Here is an 8,139-nt window from a genome sequence, read left to right on the forward strand (position 1 = left end):
ATAGGAGAGTGAGAGCTTTATCTAAGAGAGAGGGGTAAATCTGGGTTCATACAGAGCACCAGGAACCAGTCACGTGGAGGAACATCTAGGCCAGGAAGCCTAGGGTAGGTGGCCCGAAGGCCACGTGCCCTGGAGGTGCAGGGCTACAGCCAGCCCCCTCCTGGATAGAGGTCAGGGCAAAGAAGAGAAGGGGTGGACACACTGTGTCCCAGACTTTTAACCCACTTCCAAAGGGCAGTGGTTGATTAACCTGATTGGCTGGTGGGCACTCAGGTGTGGCTAGGTAGAGGCATGAGGTCACACAGGGGCATGGCGAAGGTATCAGGCAGGGCATGAGGTCACACAGGGATGGGGTGAAGGTGTGGTCTTCCAGCTCACAAGCCTAATTGATTTTAACCTGTATGCCTGCCTACTTCTTTCCCCCTCAGAGACTCCAACCCTTAATCCTAAGGGGAGTTGATGGACATTGAATCATCTCTTCTGTAACTGCTTCCTGCTTATGAAGGGTGTAGTGCAGGCCCTGCCTATCCAGGGTCTGGAAGTCTCTGCCTGTCCTATCTAGCAAATTTGCTTTGTGAGCTGGAGTAGTCTTGATCATTGCCAACATCTGTGTCCCCTGCGTGGTCAGTTACTCCAAGAAGTTGAGTTTTGAAACATATAAACTTGTTAATTAGTATAGGCAAAACTGGAACAAAACCAATTGTAGGTGGGGTGCCCCTTTAGATGAAAACAACATATCTTACAGATTTCCAGATAATGGGAAGCGATAGACTACCCTTATGTAGATTATAAACCCATTTAGCTTGAGCATAGAGAAATATAATACAAGAGCCCATCAGGTAGATTTATCTTCAATAACAGTTTCCAGAGATAATTAAGGGAGGCAGGTATAGTATGTTTGTCTTAAGGAGACAAATGCAAAAGTTTTACTTATCCTTTTTGTTTTGAAGTACTTAAGGTTTTTGATTGGCTTATAGGAACAGTCAGGCATGTCTTTCGCATTCACCTGTGAAAACTTAAGAGGTAAATTTAATCCTAATTTTATGGAGGTCGTCGTGCTCAATAGCACCTGGTCAGGTCCCTTTCATTTACGCTGAAACTGATCTGAATAGGATCTTCTTATGAATGGCTTGCTCAGGGATTTCTAATGTCGGAGTTTTGTCAAAAACTCCTTGATTCCTTGGAACACCTTTTGTAGCTCCCCTGTCCAGCACAGTGTCTGTTTTAGAGGCTTTTAAGCAAAAACAAGGCTTAGAATCCAAATCCTGGAATCCATACAACTTTTGTAGCTACGCTTTTCAGTACAGAGTCCACATCAGGGCCTCTTTAAAGCTATATACAAAAGCTTGGAATCCAAGTTCCATAGAATCCTGTCATCAGCAATTCCCAATACCAGAGCTTTTATTTAGAAGCTCCTAGGTTTTCTGGAACAACTTTTGCACCTACCCTTTTTAGTATGGAGTTTTAAAGTGATCATATAGGTGGGATTAAGTGATCATGTCAATGGGATCAAGTGTTAACTGCTAATAGTAAATAAAATTAAAGAGGAGTAAATACTCCAACATGGGAAGGAGTCTGTACAGCAGACTCAAGGAGTGGAAATCGCCTCAAGTTGCACTCAGTGACCTCAAAATTAGCCCTAAAGGCATTCTGGGCTGGCTAAAAAGGCCCACAAGAGCATCTCAGGCTTAGAGAGCCAGGACACTTGTGCAAAAAGTGTCCCTATGTGGAGATCCTCCCTGGGTGAGACACCAGTGGAAAAGAGTGGCCATCAAAGAAGGATGCACTTTTCTCTGGAGAGAAGAGAGAACTTCCGCTTTGGAAGTATGGCCTTGTCTGGATACTGATGGAGTGTGGAACTCAAAAGGCTTCCATGGCCTACGCAGCTCATGTCAAGGGCCTCGGGTGATAACTGATGTCACACGTAAGAGTGTTAATTGTTAAATTAACAACAGGAGTCACTGTGTACTAACTTCCCATGTAGGACCTCTGTTCTCAAAAGAGCTACAGTATTAACATTTATGGTAAAACTTGATCCCAAAGATTTGCTCTGTTCTATTGTGTGATATTATGCATCATAAGTTCTAGTTGTATCTCAGTGTCAAGCTCCATTGCCTGTATTCCTAGGTATTTCTTTAAAGTTTATTAAGCGCCTCAAATGTAAAACCTTGGGTACATGTCTCATGTCCTATTTCATGTTTTAACATAGGCTCAGATATTAGAAGGCAGCTGAGGAGATTTCTGAGAACGGCAAAATTCTGTGGAATTTTGATTTGGATTCCAAGCTTTTGTGTATAGCTTTAAAAATGCCCTGATGCGGACTCCATACTGAAAAGATTTTATTTATTTGAGAAGTAGAGTCACAAAGTGGGAGAAGCAAACAGAAAGGTCTTCCTGGTTCACTCCCCAAATGGCCACAGCAGCCAGAGCTGAGTTGATCCAAAGCCAGGAGCCTAGAACTTCTTCTGGGTCTCCCACGTGGCTGCAGGGGTCCAAGCAGTTGGGCCATCTTCCACTGTTTTTCCAGGCCATAAGCAGAGAGCTGGATCAGAAAAGAAGCAGCCAGGACAAAAACTGGTGCCCATATGGGATGCAGGCACTGCAGACAGAGACTTAACCTACTATACCACAGCACCTCCCCAAGGTCCCAACTTCTAGCTCCGGCCCCATGCTAGCCTCAGCATGTGGGCATTTGCTGGGGGGTTTGTGAACCAACAAATGGGAACACTTTCATTCTGTGCTTGTTTCTCAAGAAAAAATAAATAAAAAGAATAACCAGGTATGGTGCTGGAGGGGATAAAGTACCAAATTAGACTTTTAGCAGATCATTGAAAATTATTTTCAAAGGCTAAAATTATAACACTGAACATCAAGGCTGTTGTCAGCAAGATGTTAGAATAAGAAGTCTTGATTTCTCCTTAAAGCACAAATTTTATAATGATGTAGATAGCAAAATTATTTTATATAAGGTCCAAGTCCAAAAATCAATGAAGAAGTCACAATATCCTAGACACACACAACATTAATATCAGTCAACATTAAAGTGGGTAAAGAGAACAATTTCACTTCATCACAAGCCAGCACAATTTTTTGAATACGGCTTTTTTTAAATACCAGAAATTTTAAAAAATACACTCTTGTGTTTAGGTATGCCTTCCTTTGTGGCAAATGTCGCAGAGCAAGGAACTAGTTACCAGAAAATCCGGAAGGCAGATACTATTTGGAAGGAGTTGGTAATGAATCAGATGGTGCCTCAACGTGGCCTTGGTGAGCTAGCAATGTCCCTTTTCTTGATCTAAGTGATGTCAGTTCTGATGATTCAAAGCTGTAGATGTTTGCTTCAATTTATTTTGTTAGAATCCAAAGCCTCAAATACTGCTAGGGGTAAAGGTAATAAAGCCACAGGGGTGATGATTTTTTGTTTGATTAATTTCAGTGGTTTAAAGCAGGGTACACAGACGACCATAAAGGCCATCAGTCACATTAACCCAGTCCCGGGCATGACTTGGAAGGTGAATTCCCCTAATACCAATGGCTAGCACTGCTGTTCAGTTATACGGTATACAAATATTCCTCTAGGCGTGGGTCATGTGCTGTCCTAATAAGTCAAAGACAAGTTTCTGCACAACCTACTGAAATGTGATAAATAATATAAAAGGTATTTTAAGTTACCCCAGAAACCAAAATCCAACTGTAAGGGTTTTAAAGTGTCTTCCTTATTTTTTTCTCCACTCTAAATAATTTATGAATAATATGTAGCACCTGAGTGCTTACAAATCTGTATTTAAAGGTTATGTAAGTAGTGGTAACTCATGTTTTTCCTGGAAAAAGTTAGACAGTGGCAACTTACTTAGAGTGCTTAGGGTGACAATTAATGTCTGAGCTTTGCTTGGAAGTTCATGCGGTAAGGTCCTCTCAATTGCACTATCTTGATCTGTATCTAGTGTATAGACACTGAAAGCAGAATCCCCCAGCACAACCTCTTCTCCCTGAGATGGGCCTAGGAAAGGGCATTTGTGGGATATTATAATGAAATAGTGCATCAGAAAATAATTCTGTGCTTTGACAGACATCTGGTTGCAAATGGAATTGTGTTGAGTGTTACTAGATAGAGGATACTCTCATTCTACCTCTGCTCCGTTACAGTCAGGGGCCCTTAAGTTCACTAGTGAACTTGGTGTGGATAGGAATCAATATGACTGAACAGATAAAAGTATATCATAAGCTCTAAATCACAGATAGAAGTACTTGCAAGATTTTATTTAGCCCTAATTCCTTTCAAATTTGCAATATTTTTCATATTATAGAGTGCAGAGGTGCATAATGTTACCTGTTTGGGGAATGAGATTTCTTCTCTGACTCAAAACTTTTTGAATCTAGGGATGCCCTTAGCAATTTTTACTCCTCCCACCAAATCTAGATTATGATTGTCTCAACGTTAAAATGAAAGTTCATGGAACACATCAAAAATGTAAAGTAGGAATAATATGTGGCTCTCATATGTGGCTGATGACAATAACCTGTGAAAAATTTTTGGATCTTTGCTCTGTATTACTGGTGCAGTGAATATCGGCACGTTGGTTTTTGATGACAATTCCAGATGCATGTTCCCTCCAATCTAACAATTACACATCTAGAAATTTATATGCCAGTATTTTACATATTGAATGAAAGCTCAAATATAATCTATTGAAGCCCTATTTACATGAATTAGAAATCTTTGCTAAAACATATACCCAATTCATAAAGCTAATATTAAAATTTGATTAACCATTTCCCTAAAATTCTGATATGCATTTTTAATTGGTTTATAAGTTTAAATATGGGCTTATTTGATTTAGGGATTGTTTCTTAATATGTATTTTAATAATTGATTCCCTTAAACGTTGTCCACTTTCTTGAATATTTTAGATGATTCTGTAAAATGTATATAATCAAAGGCAAAGGCATTTCTCTGAATTTGATGGGAAGGAAATTTCTTAATAAGAGGTGTTAGCTCTTGCCCTGGTTTGTTCTGGAATTATGAAAGTTAATTTTGCCATTGTGATCTTTTACAAATTAACATATTCAAGCTCCAGTTGATAATTGTGTGCCATTAGAGCAAGAAATCTCTTTAGAAATATTTTTGGGCTGCTTTCTGCCTGGCCTGTGTATAAATTTTTCCATATAAAAAAGTTGTGAGGAATCTGCACACATCCACTTGTGTGTGGACTTTACTTGACTTTCTAACAGTGTGTGTGTGCATACTGCTTTAGTCACTTCTGTCTGGACTTAAATTGGTTTGAAGAAGAAGACGGAGAGCCTTTGCTTTGAACATGAATCTTTTATTGTTTTCCCCCTGCTACTGAGAACCGTGAAGTGCACTAGCTTGGTGAACAAGAGTAAAACAGGTCACAAATATTAAACTGCAAATAGAAAAGGACGAATTTTGCTGAGTCCACAGTGAAATGGAAGTACAGAGATTCAAACCAACAAATGCAGTAACAATAAGAAAACTTGGTCAATATCAGCAGAGAAGATTTCAAATTAATTTCTGAAGAGAAAAATAATGAAATAGATGACAACAAAGTGGCTTGGATTGGAGCTGTATTGATTCTGATCTACTAATATTCCACTGGAGATGCCCTCATCTCAGAGTGGTGGAGACAAGAGGGAAGAAGCTGCACACATGAGGTTGACATTCATCATAAGGCTGGAGGAGTCCTAAGCCAGCTAATATTCAGACCACATTTCAAAGCAAATCGGAACAAAGAGAGAAACTATAAGACAAAGAAGTCAATTAATCATATCTACCTCTATCTCATAAGTATTCTATCAAGGGTGAATGAGAACATGGACATGAGAAAATGATCAAAGGAATAATAGAAGATGATTTTCTTTAAAGAAAGAAACATATTCCAATAATTGAATGGACTTAAAAAGTGGTAAATGAATAAAAAAATAAAGATGAAAGAATTTCAACATTGACACAGTCTCATAAAAGTTCAGAAAATCTCACATTTGAAGAGTTTTCTAAAAATTGCAGGAATAACATAGCCCACAGTCATTTGGAGTGAATTTCTTATTTTCAAAATGGTTGAGTTGCTAAAATCCAAAATTAATATTCAGGGTCCATTCATGGACATTCACTGTCATGTGTGGAGTAGCAAAAACTTGTCATCACTATACACACATTACCAGCTCACATAGTGCAAGGTGACCCTTGCCCTTCTGGCTTGAAATCCCATGCCGTAAGCAGGTATCCTATCTCAGTTTAGTTAGCGCCAGACTTTTTACATTTGTATACTGTTTGCTTGTAATTACACTGTTTGAAATGGCCTCCAAACATATCACTGATGTACTAATAAGTGTGATATGATGTTTGGAGAAGATTTGTGTTAGATAAACTTCACTCAGGAAAGAGCAACAGTGCTGTTGACCACAAATTAAGAGTTAATGATTCAACAATATATTTTACATAATTTGTCTATTAACAGAAATGTATGTTTTAAAAGGTACACTGATAAATTCAAAAGTTCATGGAAAATTTAATTAAAAGATAAGTTTCTTTTGGTATAAAAATTTTGAAATTGTGCATATGAGGAGTCTTTCAAAGTTTCATGAAAAATGTGCATTACCAAAAAAACTATGAAGTGTGGGTGTATGGTGGTTTTGTGTGTGTGTAAAACTACTTTTAAAAACAGGAAGAATTCTTGCTTCTTAGATGGAGACTGGATCTTAGAAGTGTATATATTTACTACCCATTGAAACAGTCCTGGCCACAGTGTCTAGTACAATGCTGAAAAGATATTGTGAGGATTGACATCCTTGCCTTCCTCCTGATATCAGGGATACACATCCAGCCCTTCCATAATTAACAGCATCAGTTATGATGCTACCTGTGAGTTTTCCAGTAACAAGTTGCAAGAGTCCCCCTCTATTCTTGGTTTTCTGATATATTTATCATGAAAGGGTGTTGTCCTTTTGTAAATGTCTTCTCTACACTTATGAGATAATTATATAATTTGGGGTTTTCATTTTACTGATGTGATGCATTGCATTCAATATTTTTCAGACACTAAAACAGCCTTAGTACTGAAATTTTGTTTAGTTTTTGGAAGAATTTAAGAATTAATATTACTTCTTTAAATGTTAAAATTCAGGATTGAAACCACAATAACAAAACAAACAATCCACTTAAGAGATGGGCCAAGGACCTCAATAGACATTTTTCAAAAGAGGAAATCCAAATGGCCAACAGACATGAAAAAATGTTCAAGATCTCTAGCAATCAGGGAAATGCAAATCAAAACCACAATGAGGTTTCACCTCACCCCAGTTAAAATGGCTCACATACAGAAATCTACCAATAACAGATGCTGGCAAGGATGTGGGGAGAAAAGGGACACTAACCCACTGTTAGTAGGAATGGAAACTGGTCAAGCCACTATGGAAGTCAGTCTGGAGATTCCTCAGAAACCTGAAGATAACCCTACCGTTCGACCCAGCCATCCCACTCCTTGGAATTTTCCCAAAGGAAATTAAATTGGCAAACAAAAAAGCTGTCTGCACATTAATGTTTATTGCAGCTCAATTCACAATAGCTAAGACCTGGAACCAACCCAAATGCCCATCAACAGTAGACTTGGATAAAGAAATTATGGGACATGTACTCTATAGAATACTATACAGCCGTCAAAAAAATGAAATCTGGTCATTTGCAACAAAGTGGAGGAATCTGGAACACAACATGCTGAGTGAAATAAGCCAGTCCCAAAAAGACAAATATCATATGTTCTCCCTGATCGGTGACAACTAACTGAGCACCTGAAAGGAAACCTGTTGAAGTGAAATGGACACTATAAGAAACAATGACTTGATCAGCCCTTATCCTATCAAGGAACAACTTACTATTTTATTCCTTTTACTATTATTTGTTCTACTTAATAACATTGGTTGAACTCTTTAATTAACACACAATTATTCTTAGGCATTTAAATTATCTGAAAAGTGATCCCTGTTAAATATAAGAGTGGGAATAAGAGAGGAGGAGAGGTACAGTACGGCACATGCTCACTTGGACTTACCCTTAATGGTAGAGTTAGATACATACCAGGGGATTCCAATTCAATCCCATCATGGTGGCATGTACCAATGCCA

The sequence above is a fragment of the Oryctolagus cuniculus genome, chromosome 15 (assembly GCF_051225735.1).
Source record: "Oryctolagus cuniculus isolate XC-2025 breed Fujian yellow rabbit chromosome 15, ASM5122573v1, whole genome shotgun sequence".
Taxonomy (NCBI): Eukaryota; Metazoa; Chordata; class Mammalia; order Lagomorpha; family Leporidae; genus Oryctolagus; species Oryctolagus cuniculus.